The 23,224-nt window shown below is 38.9% G+C and overlaps 1 long non-coding RNA gene across 2 annotated transcripts in view; it reads right to left on the bottom strand.

Moving 5' to 3' along the window:
* The window catches only part of LOC119538485, a 39,253-nt gene that overhangs the window by 13,388 nt on the left and 2,641 nt on the right, over positions 1 to 23,224 (bottom strand). For both annotated transcript variants that reach the window (XR_005217562.1, XR_005217561.1), the window contains exon 2: positions 22,740 to 22,841. This is a non-coding gene — a long non-coding RNA (uncharacterized LOC119538485). The remainder of the gene's footprint in view (positions 1 to 22,739; positions 22,842 to 23,224) is intronic.

The following is a 23,224-nucleotide window of genomic DNA, read 5'->3' as shown; positions in this document are numbered from 1 at the left end:
AAATGCTTGTGATATAAATTCTGAAATAGCAGCCATGCTTGGTATATTGGAAAAAATTATTAGAGATTCAAATGGAACCAAAAGATTACTGGGTATCTTCAGTGGAAAGCTAGGCATTATCTAGTTCACCCTTTCAGGTTATCTGACTCTCTTTGCCTTTCTCTGTCTTTGAGTTATAGTTGTAGACAACTGATAGCCAGGAAAATGATTCTTGTACTTGGACATACAAATGAATTTTGTTTGGTGAAGATTCAGTTGATTCCCTCATCCACTGTGGACGAAGCCAATTTTAAATCCATTAAGCACATTCTTTTCAGCATTTCTTTTGGCTTTTATTTGTACTTGCTCTTCGGATTCTCTTTTGAATCAGTTGTCAAAAGCTGGTTGCCCAAATATCACCAATGCAACCTGTTATAAGACAAAGCTGTGTTTATTTCTTACCATTGGAAGGGAGAGCACCATCGTGCCATCTTATAAAGCTTTGGCAGTGTCTTGGAGGGGGAAGGCAAAGTAAAAATTTTTGAGAACTGGAAGTTTGATTTAAGGCAGGTCTTTCAAAGCAAGGGCTTGATTAGGATTAGCTAAAAATCATGATACAACAGTTTAGATTGGTGGGAACAGCAAGGTGAGGATTTTGAGGGGAGGGATTTGAAGAATCTTAGGGTGCAAACTATTTTCACTGAAGAGTTGATGGGTCTTTCAGGTGTAATGAACAGTTAAGCTACTGAAGACAGATGACTAGCACAAAGTTATGTTAATGTAGACAGTAAGGTATGGTTTGGGTCCACTGTGTCCAGGCTGTCAATGGGGTAGACAGTTCTGGTTCTCTTGGTTGTAACATCTTATTAGTTCCCTCACTAGTTCATAAATTGAAGTCTTTGATGTGTTCATTTTATATTTGTAAGAGATTCATGATTTTTTTAAAAAAATTATCCATTAACAGATAATAGCATCAAAGTAATTTGAAATATGAAGAGTTAAATAGAGTTGGGCAGTTTTGTTTTTGTTACAGATGTGCAAAGTCCATGAAGGTAAATCTACTCAGTGTGAACAGGTAAATGATGCTCAGTAGAAATAAGCCTCCCACTATAATCTGCATGTAAGATCTAGATTTCAGTTATTGTCTTAAAGTAAGCTTTAACGGTCTTTGTCAGAAAGGAAATTGCTTCAGGTTTCCTTGAAAAAGGGAACTCACAGTTACTTTTAAAGAGAGAGCCTGGGGATAGGGAGTGAGGTTGAGGCAAGAGTTCTTAGCTTTGGTTGGTTTTAACAAACCCAGAAGAGGAGATAGACTCTGGTGTGTCAAAGCTGGTGTTTCCATAGTCTGACCATCTCAGTCCTTCCCCCTTGCAAGAGGTATTTCTCCTGTGTCTGAACCTGAAGCTCAGTGGGCAAATCATTTCCTTCAAATGGCCCACCTCTGCTGGGGTGTGGGAGTGGGGATCCTAGAGCACTTCTCCAGGAAGGATTATTGAAGACGCTCACCAGGGTATTTGGTTATAATCATCCCTCACCTAGGGAGATTGGTTTCCAAAGTGCCAAAGTGCCAAAGGCACTTAGCTCTCTGGTCCAATAAGTGACTATTGAATCTAAATTTATCTGGCTTCCTGGTTCAGAAACTGGTATCTCTCATTGCCTTAGAGAAGGGAATGCTTGGACAGGGAAGGGCTTGGGAAGGAATCAGTTTCTGAACTGAAAAGCCACAAACACACACACTGCTTCTGAGAGAGGGTCAATGCCACTTAATACAGGCATGGACCAGAAGCAGAGACCAGACCAGGCTAGTCTAGCCAACTAGAGACCCATCCCAGTTCTCATAAGACCTAATACCCATCCTTTTTTTTTTTTTTAATTTTATTTGGGGAAAAAAATTCAACTGCAGAAAAAATGTAACAAACACGCATGTACTTAACATCCAGAATTAAAAACTTTACATTTTGTCATATCTTAATTTAAAAAAATTTCTTTTTACATATACTCACACATTTACAACTTTACTTAAATGTATAAATATGATTATACCATATGCAATGCTTTTTTTAAAACAGTTTTTTCCTCCTTTTTTTTCTTAGATCCTCCTTTATTTACCTTCCCCTTTTCCCTCTCCACCCACTTTATAATACCTCCAAGCCATATTAACAAGCTAGTCCTTTTAATATTATTATTTGTAATATTTATTTACTTGACATTATTTATTTATGCTATTTACTTAACATGTTATTACTTTCCTATAGAATTATATTTAGCTCTATCTATCTATATACATACACATGTTTTTAAAGAGAATCTGTCAGGAAAAATCGTGGAAGATTTTTAAATGGCAAACAAAAATTACTAGTATCCTGTTTAGTGTACCCTTCCCAGTTATTCCAACCCTTCATGTCTTTAAGCAAATATTCACATCTCTGTAGCTGCAGAAAACTAATAATAATGCAAATTGTTCTTGTTCAAAAAAAAATGGAAATGAATTGTATCTGGTGGATGCAACTGATTTTGCCCTGTGCAAAGATGTTTTGTATCTATTTGCAAAGTCATTTCAGCTTCTTTGCTCGTTTCTTTGAACCAGTTATAACATCTTACTCTCGTCCCTTATTAATTAATATGTTTAAATAAAATCTTTGACAGAAGTTTGTATTTGTATGAGAGTCATGGTCTTTGCCTTTGAGAATAAGTATCCTTTAATAGTTTTGGAGATTATCCACCAGGAATGGCCAATGAATTCACTGGAAGGACCCATGTACACTGCATTGCTGAGACATGCACCTCATGGTTGCCTAAAGCCTAAACTTTATAATTACTTTGGCTCTCAGAGGTGAATTTCAAGTGGCAATAGAACTTTAGCTCTGCGAGCTCTGTTTCTCTAGTTTTTTATCCCTTCCAATAATTTTTTGTGTTTTGGTTTTTGTTTCTAGTTTGCTTATGGCTGGCAAATTATTCCCCCATTGTTGATAGCAATGATTGGCAATGCGGTTTGACCATTTGGTGAAATCTGTAGATGGATGACACAGATCTATTTTTTCTGTCTTAAGAGAAAAACAGAGATCTGGTTTGTTAGTCTGATTTGTTTTTGTCTACTCATCCTTTTGAGTGCAAACCAATTAAAATGTCATGTGAATCAGGGAGAGAATACTCTTTGATACCTGGGCCGGAGTTACTGTTTCTCTAGAACCTCTAGACTTGTAGCTGAAATTGTAGACTCAAAGCTGTAGGTCTATGTCTATGTGTTTATTGTATGTAATTTAGGAAGGACTTTACCTCTCCTTGTATGAATGTGAAATGTCTTCCTATCTCTAGAGGATTTATAATTAGATTATAAAATTTCTTACATTAGAGACTGTTTTGGTTTGCTAAAGCTTCCATTATGCAAAATATCAGAAATGGATTGGCTTTTATAAGGGGGGTTATTTGGTTACAAATTTATAGTCCTAAGCCATAAAAGTGTCCAAACTAAGGCATAAACAAGAGATACCTTCACTGAAGAATGGCTGATGGTGTCTGAAGACCTCTGTCAGCTGGGAAGGCACATTGCTGGTGTCTGCTGTCCTTTGCTCCCGGGTTGTGTTTCAAAATGTCTTCTCCAAAATGTTTCTCTGGGCTTCTGTCTTTGCTTCTCTCTCTCATCTCTTTGTGTCCTTGCTTCTTTCTTCCAGGGTGCTTCTCTCTAAGGTGTCTGGGGGTCCTCCTTAGCTTCTCCAGGGCAAACTCGGGCTTACATCTCTTAGCTTAGCATCTCCAAACATCCTTCTGTCCACATCTCCAAGCATCTCTGAGGATCTCTGTCCTGTCTCTCCTTCCTGAGCCTCTTAAAGGACTCCAGTGCTCTACTTAAGGTGGGGCCATACCTCCATGGAAATGATATAATCAAAATGTTTCACCCACAGTTGGGTGAGTCACATCTCCATGGAAACAACCCAATCAAAAAGCTACACCCTAATCAAAAGACTAATAAGTTTGCCCCCACACAATTGCATGAAAGAACATGGCTTTTCCGGGGAACATAATACATCCAAACCAGCATGAGGACCTCTATTCTGACTGACTTAGAGAAATAAGTACTATATTAGGGGCTGGCCTGGTATGATCAGATGCTGGGCCATGGTATTGCTACAAGCTGGCCCAGCACTCACAGCTAGGTTTTAATGTTCTCCTGTTGAACATAAACTATTTCACGGAACATTAATATCAGACAAGGCCTCTCTGTGACCATGACAAAAACAAGACCATTCCGTGATCATCTCTGAATAGACAAAAAATGAGCATTGTCCAAGCCACAAAACACCAAATAGCCCCCTATCCTGGCTAACATGAGTGACTGATGCTGCTTTACCAATACAGCTTTTTACTTGTTCTAGTCTGCCCTTCCAGTAGATAAGGTTTATTGAGATACCCAATCATAACATTGGTCCCACTATCTAAGAGAACCCAATCTGAAGTGAACCCTCCCCCAAATCACCCAACCAAAATTCAAATCTATAATAACTCTCCTACTTAGATGCTCCATGGTTCCCAGGGTGTGCGTTCTGTCTTGCCAGAGTTTGTGTTTCAATAAGACAGTCTCAGAGCTTCATGGAAAAGTGTGTATCGGATACTTCAAAGTATTGACACTTCTAGGAATAGACTCTTAGGTATAAGCTTCTGACCTGATATGGCTTAGACAACTTTTAGACCATACCAGTGGAGTGATTAGTATTTGCAGGATTCTTTTTAGTCCAGAAGCAGACAGCTTTGTGAAAGCAAACTGCTGACCCGAGATTCAACAAACAAGAATCAATTACATCAGTTCTTTGAGCTAATCATATTACTGGTTCCCTCATTAATTAATGTGTTAAATAAAATCCTTGACTTTGCCAGGGCTGCTAGGACAAATACCATACACTGGTTGGCTTAAACAACAGGAATTTATTGGCTCATAGTTTTGAAGGCTAGAAGTCCAAAATCAAGAAAGCTATGCTTTCTCCAAAATCTAGAGCATTCTTGTGATGGCAATCCTCTGTCATATGGCAATCTCTCCATCTGGTTTCTTCTACTTCTGGCTTCTACTTCTGAGTCAAATTTCTTTTGCTTATAAGGACATCAGCCATATTGGATTAAGGCCTGCCCTCACTCAGTATGACGACACTTTAATTAAGAGTAGCATCTTCAACGGTCCTATTTACAAATGGGCTTAGGGTTACAACTTGAATTTGTCTTTTGTGGGGGGAGGGCAGGGTATAATTTTATGCTCAAGTTATGATTTTACCTTTAAACAATTTTATCCTTTAACATATTATACATACTTTTGTTCTTTTCTTTCTAACTCAACAATACCACATGGAAATTAACCCAAGTCAATTGACTTGGTGTTAATTATTTTAATGGTGGCATAAAATTCCGTATTTGTGGATGTACCATAATTTATTAAACAATTTTTCTAGAGACTTTGTATCCAATGTTTAGCCACTGTAACCAAGACTTCAATAAACATCCTGGTAAGCAAGTTCTTACCCATTTGTGGTAAGGAGTAGAATATGATATCAGAGCATATACACTTTTCTAATGGCTTCCTGGATTGTAGAAATATTGACTTTTTTGTTATTCAGTATTTTGTTAGAGCAAGTTGTTCACGTGGCTGGGGGTATAAAGGGCAGTGAACTCATAGTTCTGATCAATTCCTACCTGATAGACATCTCTCCACGTGGGGTGCCAAGATAGTAAATCTCAGGCATGTATTTGTGAGAAAAAAGGGAAGCAACAGGGGGGCTGATTATTTCACTTAGCTGTATATCCTTATCTTGTATATATATTTTGTACTGCTTATTAGCCACTTTAGGAGTAAAGCAAAGGAAAATCAACCCTAAACTGAGTCCTAGTTTTCATTCTTGCACATCTTTGAAAGTTTTTTTAACTTTTTATTTTGAAATAATTTCACACAGTTCAGGTTATCTATTGCATTAAAAAATACAAAACCTTTGGCTATTTAAGTAGGGCTCAGTGGGGATTGCTTGACTGGGAGTTGGAGAATCTATTTTCAAGAAGGCTCCCTTGCATAGCTGGCAAGTTGGTGTTGGCTGTCATCTGGAAACTCAGCTAGGGTTGCAGGCTATGGGCCTCAGTTCACTCCACATGGGCCTTCCCAAAGTCTGCTTGGGCTTTGGTAGAATTCCCCTGTGAAGCCATCTGGCCCTGGGCATTTATTTGTGGGAAGATTTTTGATGACTGATTGGATCTCTTTGCTTGTGATGGGTTGGTTGAGGTCTTCTATTTCTTCTCTGGTCAGTCTAGGTTGTTCATATGTTTCCAGGAAATTGTCCATTTCTTCTACATTATCCAGTTTGTTGCCATACAGTTGTTCATAATATCCTCTTATAATTTTTTTAATTTCTTCAGGATCTGCAGTTATGTCACCTTTTTCATTCATTATTTTGTTTATATGGGTCTTCTCTCTTTTTGATTTTGTCAGTCTAGCTAGGGGCTTGTCAATCTTGTTGATCTTCTCAAAGAACCAACTTTTGGTGATATTTATCCTTTCTATTGTTTTTTTGTTCTCTATGTCATTTATTTCTGCTTTAATCCTTGTTATTTCTTTTCTTCTACTTGGTTTAGGATTGGTTTGCTGTTCATTTTCTAGCTTCTTCAGTTGATCCATTAGTTCTTTGATTTTGGCTCTTTCTTCCTTTTTAATATATGCGTTTAGTGCTATAAATTTCCCCCTTAGCACTGCTTTTGCTGCATCCCATAGGTTTTGGTATGTTGTGTTCTCATTTTCATTCGTCTCTATATATTTAGCAATTTCTCTTGCTATTTCTTCTTTAACCCACTGATTGTTTAGGAGTGTGTTGTTTAACCTCCAGGTATTTGTGAATTTTCTAAGTCTCTGATGGTTATTGACTTCTAATTGTATTCCATTGTGGTCAGAGAATGTGCTTTGAATGATTTCAATCTTTTTAAATTTATTGAGGCTTGTTTTATGTCCCAGCATATGATCTATTCTGGAGAAAGTTCCGTGAGCACTAGAAAAGTATGTGTATCCTGGTGATTTGGGATGTAATGTCCTGTAGATGTCTGTTAAATCTAATTCATTTATCAGATTGTTTAGGTTTTCAATTTCCTTATTGGTCTTCTGTCTGGTTGATCTATCTATAGGAGAGAGTGATGTGTTGAAGTCTCCCACAATTATTGTGGAAACATCAATTGCTTCCTTTAGTTTTGCCAATGTTTCTCTCATGTATTTTGTGGCACCTTGATTGGGTGCATAGACATTTACGATTGTTATTTCTTCTTGCTGAATTGCCCCTTTTATTAGTATGTAGTGGCCTTCTTTGTCTCTCAAAACATCCCTGCATTTGAAGTCTATTTTATCTGAGATTAATATTGCTACACCTGCTTTCTTTTGGCTGTAGCTTGCATGAAATATTTTTTTCCATCCTTTCACTTTCAATTTCTTTGTGTCCCTGTGTCTAAGATGAGTCTCTTGTATGCAACATATTGATGGTTCATTTTTTTTGATCCATTCTGCGAATCTATATCTTTTAATTGGGGAGTTTAATCCATTTACATTCAACGTTAAAACTGTGAAGGCATTTCTTGAATCGGCCATCTTATCCTTTGGATTATGTTTGCCATATTTTTCCCTCTCTCTATTAATATCCTTTATTGTACCCATACCGAATCTCTTTAGTACTGAACCTTTCTCCAAGTCTCTCTGTCCTGTCTTTGTTTCTCTGTCTGTAGGGCTCCCTTTAGTATCTCCAGTAGGGCAGGTCTCTTGTTAGCAAATTCTCTCAGCATTTCTTTGTCTGTGAAAAATTTAAGCTCTCCCTCAAATTTGAAGGAGAGCTTTGCTGGATAAAGTATTCTTGGCTGGAAATTCCTCTCTCTCAGAATTTTAAATATATCGTGCCATTGCCTTCTCGCCTCCATGGTGGCTGCTGAGTAGTCACTACTTAGTCTTATGCTGTTTCCTTTGTATGTGGTGAATTGCTTTTCTCTTGCTGCTTTCAGAACTTGCTCCTTCTCTTCTATGTTTGACAGTGTGATCAGTATATGTCTCGGAGTGGGTTTTTTTGGATTTATTCTATTTGGAGTTCGCTGAGCATTTATGATTTGTGTATTTATGTTGTTTAGAAGATTTGGGAAGTTTTCCCCAACAATTTCTTTGAATACTCTTCCTAGACCTTTACCCTTTTCTTCCCCTTCTGGGACACCAATGAGTCTTATATTCGGACGCTTCATATTATCTATCATATCCCTGAGGTCCATTTCGAGTTTTTCAATTTTTTTCCCCATTCTTTCTTTTATGCTTTCATTTTCCATTCTGTCATCTTCCAGGTCACTGATTCGTTGTTCAACTTCCTCTAGTCTTGTACTATGAGTGTCCAGAATCTTTTTAATTTGGTCAACAGTTTCTTTAATTTCCATAAGATCATCCATTTTTTTATTTAGTCTTGCAATGTCTTCTTTATGCTCTTCTAGGGTCTTCTTGATTTCCTTCATATCCCGTACTAGGGTCTCATTGTTCATCTTTAGTTCTTTGAGTAGCTGCTCTAGGTGTGTCTCTTCTGGTCTTTTGATTTGGGTGCTTGGGCTTGGGTTATCCATATCGTCTGGTTTTTTCATATGCTTTATAATTTTCTGTTGTTTTTGGCCTCGTGGCATTTGCTGTCCTTGATAGGGTTCTTTTAGGGTTTGTAGACCAGTTGAAGTCCTTATCTCTAATTTATCAGATCTACAGCTTCGTGGAGTACACTTTCTCTAACTAACCAGCAGGTGGCGTCCACGAGCCACCTGTTCTCCACAAGCCAGATCTCCCCCGCTTAGCCTTTTTGGTGAGTGGGGGAGTGAGTCTTGTGGGGCCCAATTGGTGTCCCAAGCTTGCGTGTGTAGTTGGTGTTGCCTGCCCTGTATGTGGGGCGTGTTTCTGGGCAGTCGGGGAGGGGGGGGTGGCCCTAACAATCAAATCTCCCTGATGATCCTAGAGTTTTAAAGCTACTGCAATAGTCTAATCCTTCAGTTCAGTCCTGCCACAGTTTGTCTCTGCCACTGACCCACAAGTCTTTGGTATTGGCGTATGGCTCCTGAGACTTGCAAGTGGGCCCCTCTTCCAGGCTGTGCACCCCGGGTCCTCTGTTGAGGGATGACTGTGCTATGTCACAGGTGAGTGCCGTCCCCCCAGGGCAGTTCTGGGCTGCTGGGCTGTGTTGGGAGGCTCCCAGTCTGCTCAAATGATGGCTGAATGGGGCTCTGTTAATTCACACTGCTCCCCCTTCCCAGCTCTGGGACATTCAGCTGAGGTTGCAGGGAAGGCTAATGTCCACGCCCAGTTTTGTGGTGTGTGCCTGTTATTTGAAGCACTTCCGTCACACTGGGTTGTCTGGGCAGCTCTGGGCTATGGGGCTGGCGATGGGCAGGAGTGTTTCCTGTCCACCAGGATGGTGGCTGTGAGCGGACACCCCCCTTTTCTTGGGAAGTTGTGTTGTTTAGTGAATTTTCTCAGCCACTGGATTATTGCCTTTTGTCTCAGAGCTCTCTTATTTCTGCTCTTGACTTGACGTGCCCAAATTTCAATTCTTTGAAGCTTTCTGTATTGAGCTTCTTAGAGTAATTGTTTTAGAAAAAGCAAAAAGGATTTAAAAAAAAAAAAAAAAAAACAAACAAACAAACAAAAAAAAAAACGGCCCTCCTCAGAGATCTAATGGGTTATTGAAATGCTAATAGACAAAGCAACCAGGGCCATTAAGGAAAGGTGCCCTGGGCAGAGAGATCAGCCTTGCTTCGGGATTTGCATATGCGCCTCAAGGCCTGATCTCCGCCCTTCCCCTTTCTGTGTTCACCAGAACTCCAAAAATCCTCTGCTTTTACTTTGGAGCTTCTCGTGTTGTTTTCCTTCTATGCCCGTCTCCTCTCTGCTGGGCTGGCTGCTCTCAGAGTCTCTGGTGTCTGGCCTCAGTCTATCTATGGTTGGAGTTTGAATCAGTAGAATGAGTTTCCGATGAGAGCAGCCACTGCAATTCTCCCTTCTCCTTCCTGGAGCTGACAGCCCCTCCTCCCCCGGGACTGAGCCTGGCAGGGAGGGGCGCGGGTCCCCTGGCCGCAAAAACTTACAGATTTCGCTGATCTCAGCAGTTCCACGTTTTCATGAGTGTTGTATGAAGTATGCCCAAAGACAGATTGCTCTGTGGTGTCCAGTCCACGCAGTTCCTGGCTTTTTACCTACTTTCCTGGAGGAGTAACTAAAACATACAGCTCACCAGTCTGCCATCTTGCCCCGCCCCTTGCTTGGGCTTTGTCACAGAATGATGGCTAGGTCCAAAGGTGAGTGTCCCAAGAGAATCAGGTGGAAGTTTTATCACTTTTATTCTAACATATACATAACACAAGACTTTGACATCTTAATAATTTTCAAGTGCACAGTTCAGTGGAATTAATTACTTTTACAATGTTGTGCTACCATCACCACCTTCCATTCATCACCACAATCAATCTTTGAACATTTTCATTACTCCAAAAGATAAAATAAAAATTAAAATAAAAAAGAACATCCAAAACATTCCATTCCCATCCTCCCCCCATTGCTGATTTACCTTTTTTTAAAATTAAATTCAGTTTTAATGAGATATATTCACATACCATATAATTATGTATTTACTTTTATAAAACCATGAGTTAATACTGATTCCTCCAAGTTCAATCCAACTCCTTAGGGTTCATTCTAATCTTCCTTTCCATATTCTCTTTTCTGACAGTAAGAAATCTAGAAATTATCCACATATATTTACTGATTTTCTGTATTCTAAAATACACAAAAGGTAGTGTCAGAATTACTAACATGGCAGAAAAACTCAAATCTACTAACTAGAGTTTAATATTTCTTTATAGTTCTTTTTGTCTTTAATCTGAGGGTATGTCACAATATTGTGTTCAAAAGTTACTTGGATTAGTTCTTTCATTCTTGAATTTTGACCATGCTCCATCGTCCAGCCTAGCTTGTGATTTCAGTTAAGGGCTAATTCCAAAGCCACAGAAAATGTCAAGCCAATCCATAGACAAAACTGAAACTCATATCTGAGCTCAGACTTGCTGATCAGTCCAAGCCTATCAGTTAAGAAACCAGCCTATAATCCAGTTTGAATCCCAGCCAGTACCATTTCAATACAATGTGGTACCCAGAGTTGTACTGACATAGATAGAAAACCATGCTGACCTCAGTTAAGAGATCAGGCCAACTCAGAATATAATTATGTGACAGTTCAGCTTGACATGGAAACAAAACAAGTCCAGACAAGCCCAGATCAGAACCAAAGTTTAGGATGGCCCAGAGCCCAGAATATACTAGCTCATTCCCAGACTCATTCATTCATTAATTTATTCAACAAGTATTTATTGCAGTCCTACTACGTTCCATGCACTGTGGTAGGTACTGGGGCCCATTTGGACACAGTAGGATTTCTTGGAGGCTTGCTTCACCCCTGTAGGTCTAACTATAGGGTCCAGCTGCTTTTCCTTATTATAGCCAACACTTTGTGACCATTGTCATCAGATTAGCACTCATAGATTTTTCTCAAGATATCGTATTTTGCTTCAGAACCTTATTGCAACTTTTTATTACAGAAGAGCATGCCCCATTATGGCCCAACCCCATAACCTTTTGACTTAGTGGATATCTATACCTGCTATGACCATTCAACATTATTAAAGGTCTTCAGTTTTTAAGGCCCTGGAGACACAAAAATACTGCCTTTAAGAAACTCACAGTCTTTAATTCTACCAAAGGAGATAAAGTAAAAAAATAAAAATAAAAACCCCAACATCTCCTGCAATATAAGTTCTGTAATAAAGGTATCTTCAAAGTTCTGTGGGACTCTAATGAAGGAGTCTTTTATTATGCTAGGAGAGTGTGGTTGGGGGAAGTGATATCTCCATGATTTTTTAAAGGATGACTAGGAGTTTAGTGAGAGAGAAGGGCATTCCAAGAAGAGAAGCCATCTGAGCCAAGGCACATGGGCAGTAATGGAAAAATGATGCTCCAAAGTGATATGATAAAGTATCTTACCCTTTGGAGAAATCATAGTTTATACTACTTGGGGGTGATGAGATTTGTTCTACCCCTGACCCAAGGATATTTTAACACCAAGGATATCTGACAGAAAACATATAATGAGAGTACTGCCAATATCGGTAAATTTTCTTGGAAAGTGTTTTATGAATCAAATTCCATTGATCCAGTTTAACTCCTTGATGAATGCATTGTCCACAAAGCCCTTGAATACATAAGTTAAAATGGAGGATGAAACTATTCTGCTGTCTCTATCTTTGCCACAGTGAATTTTTCCAAGGTCTGCATACTCTCTTGTGTCATAGATTACCTTCCCTCCTATGACATAATTCCCCAACATTGTTTTACCTCTTTGTTATATGAAATTCCCCAAACTTGTGTCATAAAGTCTAATGCCTACAAGTGGTAGGTGGATAATATGAGTAAAGCTGGCTGAGTGGGGACTGTGGTAAACTGAAGACTACCTGCCTCATCCAGGGAGAGCAGCTACTACTTTGTTCCAGCCAATTGTTGTCATGTAGGAATGCAGGCCAAGTGTTGTCACAACTCCAACATTTTCAAGAGAAGTCAGAAATACTTATTTTTATGTCAAACTCCCAAATTGGCAACTAACTGGGAAAAAAACAACACTGTGTGCAGGCCAACAAAACTTGTCTATGGGCTAGATTGTATCCCTGGGTACCATCTGACGATCTTTGACCTAAAACTTTCTTACTTTTCTAAGATATCATACTGGAAGAAATGAATGAATGAATGACTGTTCCATCCCTTTATGACACCATTGACTTCTCACCTCTTATGGACCCACCACCCCCCCTCCTCTTGTTAGGCACTATTTCACACCACCCACTGGTAATTTCAGAGTTTGCCTATCATTTTGAGATATTAGGTTTTACCCCTCTCTTTGTGATATCATGATCTATACCAAAAATCTTCCTTTCCACTTGAAGGTTGCCTGGCCGCACCCTTTCTGACATCATGAATCGCCCTACCACCTTGGAATAACAACTCATTCCTCTATACCTCTGCAACCCTTTGAACATCTCCTTATATCATCCCTCTGAGACATCATGAGTTACCTTCATCCCAGGGCTGCAACCTGGAATAAGGATGGAAATATACAATATGTGTGGCAACACTAAAGGATGAGATTGTTTGGGAAAGTTCATGATGTCACGAGAAAATGTCTACATTAACAGAGCTTTTACAAAGGATCATAAAAGTTAGAGAAGGGTGTCCAAATACTAGGATTTGGATCTCCTAAGAGTGAATAAAAGAGGTAAACTCAGCTTTCCAAGTTAGTTCAGTCAACTTTTATCACAGTGAAGAATTACATGAGCTATCTAAAGAGACTCTGATCATTGGATATTTTGTTTATTCCTTGGGGATGGGAAGATACTATCTTTTTTTTTTCCCTTAACTTCCTGGAATGAAAATCCAAAGATTAGAAAACAAGATTTATATAGCTGGAGATTTATATTGCACAATTTCTCTAAGGTTTTTTGCTGGAAGGAAACAAAAATTACACATGTAGGGCCCAATATGTATTTAATAATGTTTCTTGTTGTAGCATGACTGGACTTTATTCTCATTAAATTCTTATAATCTATGAAATATATACTTCATGATTCTTCCTACTACTTTGTTCATAATTTATTGTTCTTTTTTTAAATTCAGTTTTATTGATATATATTCACATACCATACAGTCATCCACAGTGTACAATCAATTGTTCACAGTACCATTATATAGTTGTGCATTCATCACCACAATCAATTTTTGAACACTTTCATTAACACACACAAAAAATAAGAATAAAAGTTAAAGTAAAAAAGAACACCCAAAACATTCCATACCCCCATCTCTCCCTATTATTCATTTACTTTTTGTCCTCATTTTTCTATTCATCTATCCATACATAAAGGGAGTGGGAGCCACAAAGTTTTCACAATCACATGGTCACACAGTATAAGCTATATAGTTATACAATCGTTTTCAAGAATAGAGGCTACTGGGTTGCAGTTCAACAGTTTCAGGTATTTCCTTCTAGCTATTCCAATACACTAAAAACTAAAACGGGATATCTACATAATGCATAAGAATAACCTCCAGAATGACCTCTTACTCTATCTGAGATCTCTCAGCCACTGAAACTTGATTTTGTTTCATTTCTCTTCCTCTTCTCGGTCTAAGAAGGCTTTCTCACTTCCACGATGCCAGGGCCAAGCTCATCCCCACAAGTCATGTCCCACGTTGCCAGGGAGAATTACACCCCTGGGAGTCATATCCCATGTAGTGGAGAGGGTAGTGAGTTTACCTGCAGAGTTGGCTTAGAGATAGTGGTCACATCTGAGAAACAAAAAAGGTTCTCTGGAGGTGACTCTTAGGCACAATTTTAAGTAGGTTTGGCCTCTCCTTTGTAGTAACAAACTTCATAACGGCAAGCCCCAAGATCGACATCTCAGCCTTCTAAATTGGTAGCCCCCAATGCTTGTGAGAATATCATTAATTCCCCAGGTGGGGATATTTAATATTTCCACATTTTCCCCTAGTCCCTCAAGGGGGCTTTGCAAATACTTCTTTATTCTCTGCCCAAATTACTCTGGGATGTATTGGGGCTTCACACTAACCTGTACAAACCAAACAGATTTCACTCCCTATTCAATGTTCCACGTAACTATGTTGTTTGAATAAACTGACCTTACTGGTTAAATTATATAGTGTGTTACAAAAATATAGATTTTGCACCTAATAAACATCTCTTACTTTGGTCTCACACAGAAGTTGAAGTTTTAAAAACATCGTCAATATTGCCCTTTACCCTTTAGTCTAATTTATCTTAGTTCTAACTAAGTCCATTTCATTCATATCTCAAATTGAAGTCTGATATCTTAATGTTTGCTGCATGGGGTAATGCTCACATTCGTAGCTGCCAGACTCTGGCTCTGAATATCAGGTATCACACAGATACCCAAAGTTCCAGAGACCGACTAGATTATACACAAAGAGCTCAGCATCTCAGAATTTAGAAATAACCATTACAATTCAGAAATAGATGTAACTGCTGTAAGAACTTACACTCTAGGAACCTTTACAGTAAGCCTTAGGTTATTCCCTGATAACCTACGTTCTCAGACTCAATTCTCAGAGATTGCACGTTATAGTTTGTCCATATTAGTGAGGCATTATAATGTTTCTCTTTTCATTTCTGGTTTATTACACTCAACATACTGTACTCAATGTCCATTTACCTCACAACTTCACTCCTTGTAGCAGCTCAATATTCTATTATATGTATACATTCTGTTTAACAGTCAGTGTAGCCTTAGGCCACCCCCATCCACTGCAAATTGTGAATACTGACACCATAAACCCCACTGTGCACATGTCCATTCATGTCCCTCTTTTCAGTTATTCCAAGTATATACCCAATAACCAAGCTGCAGGATCATACGGCAACCCCATGCTGCCCTCCAGATGGGCTGCACCATTCTACTTTCCCACCAATGGTGATTAGGTACATCCCTTTCTCCACATATTCTCCAGCACTTGTATCCCTCTGTTTATTTTTTTGACGGTTTTATTCACACACCATACATTCCATCCTAACTAAACTAAATCAATGGTTTCCTCTATAATCACAGTTATACATTCACCAACACTATCTATATAAGGACATTTCCATTTCTTCCACAAAGGGGAAGAGGTGAAAAAAAGAAAAAAGAAAAAAAAAAAAAAAAGAAAAAAAATAACAACTAAAAAGCAATGAAAGAAAAAATAAAATTAAAATAAAATACAATAAAAAAGACAAGCAACAATACCAATGCCAAGAATCCCATACCCCTCACTTATATTTCCCCCTTATAGACATTTAGCTTTGATATATTGCCTTTGTTACAATTAATGGAAGAATATTACAAAGTTACTGTTAACTATAGTCTCTAGTTTGCATTGATTGCATTTTTCCCCAACACCACCCCATTTTTAACACCTTGCAAAGTTGACATTCATTTGTTCTCCCTTATATGAAAACATATTTGTACATTTAATCACAATCATTGACTGCTCTAGGTTTCACTAAATTATACCGTCACAGTCTTTATCTTCTATCTTTCCTACTGGTGTCCTACTGCCCCTAACCTTCCCCTTTCAACCAAACTCACAGTCATCTTTGTTCAGTGTACTTACATTATTGTGCTACCATCATCCAAATTTGTGCTCCAAACCTCTCTCTCCTGTCCTTTCCTATCTGCCTGTAGTGTTCCCTTTAGTATTTCCTGAAGAGCAGGTATCTTGTTCACAAACTCTCTCAGTGTCTGTTTGTCTGAGTATGTTTTAAACTCTCCCTCATTTTTGAAGGACAGTTTTGCCAGATATAGAATTCTTGATTGGCAGTTTTTCTCCTTCAGGATCTTAAATATATCATACCACTGCTTTCTCGCCTCCATGGTTTCAACTGAGAAGTCTGCACATATCAAGCTTTTCTTTTGCTGCTTTCAGAATTCTCTCTTTGTCTTGAGATTTGATAATCTGATTAAGTGTCTCGGAGTAGGTCTATGTATGGTGTATGAAAAAGTGTGTGTTTAAAAGTGTGAAAAAGTGTATATGTATGGAGTAGGTCTATGTATGTATATAAGTGTGTATGTATGGAGTAGTTCTATGTATGATGTGTGAAAAAGTGTGTGAAGTGTCTCGGAATAGGTCTGTGTATGGTGTGTGAATGTATGGTGTGTGAAAAGCCAGAGTTGAAGAATGGAAAGAGACTGGGATGATACTGTATAGCCATGGAACCAATGCAGGCAACTGCCCACCTCCAGACTTATTTTTTTTATTTTTTTTTTCATATATTACCTTATTTTATTTCTTTTAGTAATTCTGTTTCATTAGACATCCTGACAGACATTATTTTTTATAAAGAGTTTTAATTTTTGTATCTTGTAAGACATTTAAAAATCTAATGGAACATTATTTTATTTAGTCCCTTCAATGATATTATTACCTTTCATTCCTGCTTTGAAAATAATGTGCCAAATTTAAAGTAGAAAACCATTAGACTTTTACTATGGATAATAAGATTTTCCATTTTGAGGAAGGATTAATACTTTCACAGCCTCTTTTTATTTCCTCCTCCAAAAACAAAGAGTGTTGTTTATCTGGTTTTAATCTTTCAGTACAATTTCTCAAAATACAATTTTAAGTTAATATACACACTATGCATTAGGTAAATCTTCATTGAAGATTTTTTTTAAGCATGAATATTTTAATTTAACTATATACCTAAGGACCACATACATATTAGTTATAAAATTAATTGTACTTGTTTATTATACACATTTTTAATTTTATATCAACTTGAAATTAGTCTGGAAAAATTACCTATGTGTTTCAGATTTCTGCATACCTATTCTTTATTCTACTTTGTCATTTCATATATTACTGATTTTTATTTTTTATTTATTTTCATTTTTTTATTTTAAGAAATTTTATTTTGAAATAAATTCAAACTTACAGGAACAGTTGCAAAAACAGTTCAAACCCCATACATAGAATCCCAGCATACCCCGACCCCCCTCCCGATACCCCAATCCACCACCTTTAACATCCTGTCACACCACCATTTCTTTCTTTCCCTCCCTCTCTCCCTCCCTTCCTCCCTATCTATCATCCATCATCTATTGCTCTGTCCTCTGAACATATGAGAGCAAGCTGCACACATCCTTGAACAAACACTATAATTCACATATACAATTCCCATGGACAAGAACATTCTTTTATGCAATCTCATTAAGCGCAGCTAAGAAGTTCAAGAAATTCAACATTGATACAAAGCTTACACTCTATATTTCCTTTTTTTTTCCCTTATGTCCCATCTGCATCCCTTTCAGCCTCCTCTCCTCCATCCTCAGATCCCATCCAGGATCATCCTTGGCATTTAATTGTCATCTATTTAGACTGTCTTTTTCTTTTTTTTAATTGTGGAAACATATACACAGCCTAAATCTTCCCATTCCACCCCCTTCTTTGCATTCCATTAGTGGGATTAATCACATTTAGAATGTTGCAGTGCTATGATCCCACCATCCATTTCTAGAAGTTTCCCTTCACTCCAAACAGAAACCCTACACTCATTTCTTAACTCCCCATTGCCCCTTCCCCCACTTCTCAGAACCCCTACTCTACTTTTCATCTCTATGGTCATATTCTCTGATACTTTCTTTGTGTTTACCATGGGGCTTAAATTAACATCTTAAATCTATAACAATCTTGTTTTTCTTTGATACCAACTTAACTTCAATATGACACATAAACTATGTTCCTTTACTCCTTCCTTCCCCCACCTTTATGTAGTTCTTGTCAAAAATTACATATTTTACATTGAGTCCAAAACCACTGATTAATCAATACAGTTTATGTATTTTAGATCCTGTAGGAAGGAAATAGTGGAGTTACAAATCAAAAATACAATAGTATTGGTAATTATATTTACCATGTGATCTTTACTGGTAATCTTTATTTCTTCATGTAGTTTCAGTCAATTGTTTAGTGTCCCTTCCTTTCAGCCTGCTCAACTCCCTTTAGCTTTTCTTATAGGACTGATCTACTGGTGGTGAAGTCCCTCAGCTTTTGATTATCTGGGAATGTTTTCATCTCCCCCTCATTTTTACCCTCCAGGTGTCTGTGGTTTTTCCAAGTCTCTGATGGTTATTGACTTCTATTTGTATTCCATTGTGGTCAGAGAATGTGCTTTGAACAAATTCTTTTTTTTTTTTTTTTTAATTTATTGAGGCCTGTTTCTATGTCCCAGCATATGGTCCATTCTGGAGAAAGATCCGTGATCACTAGAGAAGAATGTGTGTCCTAGTGACCTGGGATGTAATGTTCTGTATAAGTCTGTTAAAATTCTCTGTATCTCTCTATTCTTTGCTTCTCTGTCGGTAGGGCTCCCTTTAGTATCTGATTTTATTAGCAAAATCTCTCAGCATTTGTTTGTCTGTGAAAAATTTAAGCTCTCCCTCAAATTTGAAGGAGAGTTTTGCTGGATAAAGTATTCTTGGTTGGAAATTTTTCTCTCTCAGAATTTTAAATATGTCCTGCCACTGCCTTCTCGCCTCCCTGGTGGCCGCTGAGTAGTCACTACTTAGTCTTATGTTGTTTCCTTTGTATGTGGTGAATTGCTTTTCTCTTGCTGCTTTCAGAACTTGCTCCTTCTCTTCAGTATTTGACAGTCTGATCAGAATATGTCTTGGAGTGGGTTTATTTGGATTTATTCTATTTGGAGTTCGCTGGGCATTTATGCTTTGTGAATTTATATTGTGTAGAAGGTTTGGGAAGTTTTCCCCAACAATTTCTTTGAATACTCTTTCTAGACCTTTACCCTTCTCTTCCCCTTCTGGGACACCAATGAGTCTTAAATTTGGACGTTTTATTTTATCTATCGTATCCCTGAGATCCATTTTGATTTTGTTGATTTTTTTCCCCATTCTTTCTTTTATTCTTTCATTTTCTGTTCTGTGGTCCTCGAGGAGGCTGAGTTGTTGTTCAACTTCCTCTAATCTTGTATTATGAGTATCCAGAGTCTTTTTAATTTGGCCAACAGTTTCTTTTATTTCCATAAGATCTTCTATTTTTTTATTTACTCTTGCAATTTCTTCTTTGTGCTCTTCAAGGGTCTTCTTTATGTCTTTTATATCCTGTGCCGTACTCTTCTTCATGTCCCTTATATCCTGTGCCATGCTCTTGTTGCCTGTCTGTAGTTCTTTGATTAATTGTGCCAAATACTGTGTGTCTTCTGATCTTCTGATTTGGGTGTTTGGGTTTGGGTTCTCCATATTGTCTGGTTTTATCATATGCTTTAAGATTTTCTGTTGTTTTTGGCCTCTTGGCATTTGCTTTACTTGATCCCCCTAATTTATCAGAACTGCAGCTTGGTGGCATACACTTTCTCTAACTAACCAGCAGATGGCATCTGTGAGTCACGTATCCCCTCAAGTCAGTTCTCCCCAACTTTGTCTTTGTGGTGTGTGGGAGTCTGATTCTTGTGAGGTCCAATTGCTGCACCAAGTTTGAGAGTGTTATTGGTGCTGTCCGCCCTGAATGTGGGGCGTGTGGCTGGGTGGTTAGGGAGACAGGGCAGCTTTAATAATCAAACCTCCCAGGTGTCCCCGGAGATTTAAGGCTGTTGAAGGAGCTTAAGCCTTCATTTCAGTCTTTCCATAGATCGTCTCTGCCCTGACCCAAAGTCCTTGGTATTCATGTAGGGTCCCTGGGGTTTCCGAGCGGGTCCCCCTTCCCAGCTGTGCTCTTCTAGGACCTCTGCTGAGGGAGGGCTGTGCCATGTCACAAGTGTGTGCTGGCCTCCAGGGAAGCCCTTGGTCGCCAGGCCGTGCAGTGGCGTTCCCAGCCCGCTTCAAAGATGGTTGAATGGGACAGGTTAACTTCCTCCTTTTTGCACAGCTCCGCTTTCCCAGCTCTGGGACAATCAGCTGTGGGTACACTAAAGGCCACTGTACATGGACGATATTGTGGCATTTGTGCAGTGCTGCAGCAAAGACTCCCCATCGCACTGGGTTTCTTGGCGTGGCTCTGGGCTGTGGGTCCAGCCCGGGCAGGAGCGTCCCTTGCCCGCTGGGGGAATGGCTGCAAGGAATGTTTTTTTTTTCTCCTTTTGGCTCCTCTCTGCTCCCCTGGTCTCGAGACAATCAGCAGTGGGTGTGGGATGGGGTATCCTCCACGCCAGACACCAAGGCGTTAGCCCAGCCCACTCCCGCCATGCTTCAATGCATGACTCTCTCCGTCGTATCTGCAGCTGCTCCTGGGCTTTTTTTTTTTTTAAAGAACTAGTCCATCTCCAAACGTCAGCCCACCATTTCCCCACACTGCAGCGCGGCCGCCGGACTTTCAGCCGGCTCACTCACTCGTTTCAGGATGCAGATTCCTGGTTTCACCAAATGCATGGTCCCTATGGATTTAGTAGATCTTGTCTGGCTTGTGCTATGCTGGAAGCAGTGTTCTGGGTCACTTTCTGGTTTTTATCTAGTATTTTTCACGGAGGTGTTTTTTTGCCCTGTCTCACCTAGCCGCCATCTTAGGTTCTCCCCAGACTTATTTTTATAATACAAAAATAAACTAATTTATTGAAGCCTCTGTAGTCAGGTTTTATGTCACTTTAGCTGAAAATATTCATGATACAGAATATGAAGGAAGTGTGGTGGCTATTCCTTTTGTCTGCTGAACACCTCTCTTTAGCTTGATTCTGGTTACAGACTGCATTCCCCAAGATGCAGAGATGAATATCTGTCCTACAAAGGACTTAGATTCTTCCCACTAAAAATCTGAACATCAATTAGGAATACCCAAAAACAGAGGAGGTTAATGTCAATGACCCAAGATCTCCTCTCTGGAATTCTTATCCTATCCAAGGCCTGTCTGTGAGTTAATACATTATCCTCTCAATAAATCCTTTTTTTCCTTTAAATTAGTTGGAGTTTGTTTCTGTTGCCAGTGGTTCTCAACTGAAGGGGATTTTGTCCCCCAAAGGACTTATGGCAATTTGGGACAGAGTGAATATTTGGAGACATTTGGGGTTGTCACAACTGGGGGTGGGTGTTATTGGCATCTAGTGGGGAGAGGGCAGGTATACTGCTAATATCCTATAATGTACACGACAATGTCTCATAACAAAGATTAATCTGTCCCCAAATTTTAATAGTGTTGCTATTGAGAAATCTTGCTTTAAAACCAGAGTTCCTTAATAGATACAGGGAGATTTTCAGCAAAACTGATTCAGAATCATCTGCTGAAAAATGAGCAGGAAGATGGATGGGAGGTTTGAGGAGCAAGGAGAAGGTATAGAATGCTCAATGAGGATGTGGGAGACGCAGCATGCTAGAGGATTGTTGGGTAGTGCTAGGGACTGTGTGAAGTGGTGATCATGACTTTAGAGACACTAGTTAACTGGATGTGTGATTTTCCTCCTGTGATGTGGAGCTGCACTGATATAGACAAGGAGAAGGTGTAGGGTGGGTTCATCCAGAGCTTGTTTTTTGAGGGCAACAAAGGGGGGAAAAAAGGCAAGGGGTTTGATGTTTGTATGAGAATGATTTTATTGATGAATCAGAGAAATCAAGATGGATAACAAGAGAAGAAAAGACAGGGAAGAATTACTGATAAAATCGATGGATCAGTATGATCCATGGACCAGTAGCATTGGCATCACCTTAGAACTTGCTAGAAGTACAGTATCTTGGACCCCTTCATAGACCTACTGAATAAGAATCTGCATTTTAACAAGATCTCTAGGTGATGTGTATGCACATTAAACTTTAAGAAGCAACCAATTAAAGGATTTAGTGAAAGTGAAGAAGTTTTGCACTGTGGATATTAAAAAGATGATCCTAGGTGAATTATCTAGACCAGGAGCTAGCAATTTTTTTTTTTTTTCTGTAAAGGGCTAGGTAGTAAATATTTTTGGTTTTGAGGATAATATGTTCTCTGTCACAACTACTCAACTCTGCCATTATTGCACAATAGAAGCCATAAATAACACGAGTGTGGCTATGTTCCAATAAAACTATTTACAAAAACAGGTGGGTTGATATTGCTTGCAGACCATGGTTTGCGGACCTCTGATGCAGACCTTAGTATAACCGGCAAGTCTTGGCTCCCATGCAGAGTTAACCATTGAGTTTTCTTGTTTCTGACTACTTACTGTCTCTTGGGAGTAAGTGCTCCTATCTCCTCCTCCCCTCTTCTAAACATAATGAAGAAATTGCTGTTGTAACTAACCGGCCAGTTGATGTTCTGTAGGATCCTAAAAGAGGAAGTGAAAAGGGGTATTAAAAAGCCAGAATCTCTTTGACACTTTTTTTTTTTTTTCTGGAGTAGCAAGAGATGTAATATGGGGCAGCTTCACATCAGATGATTCACTGGAATTGTTTCCCTTTTATTTTCTCCTGGCTTCCAGTAAACCCACTTTGGGCTTCCCAGTTGAGCCATGAGAAATCAAGGAGCTACTGTGCTCCTGCTTAGACCAGGTAGGCAATAGTCCCTTGACAGTAGTGGCAGCAATAGTCAGGAAGGGATTATAACTTAACAGGTGAGGAAGGAAGGGAAATAAAATCTATTGAGCCTTTCCTCTCTAGCACTTTACATATATCATTTGAATTCTTATAATAAATTCAATTATTATGATCC

The sequence above is a fragment of the Choloepus didactylus genome, chromosome 6 (genome assembly GCF_015220235.1).
Source record: "Choloepus didactylus isolate mChoDid1 chromosome 6, mChoDid1.pri, whole genome shotgun sequence".
Lineage (NCBI taxonomy): Eukaryota > Metazoa > Chordata > Mammalia > Pilosa > Megalonychidae > Choloepus > Choloepus didactylus.
The sequence above is the reverse complement of the archived record's forward strand: the minus strand, read 5'-3'. Positions and strand labels throughout refer to the sequence as shown.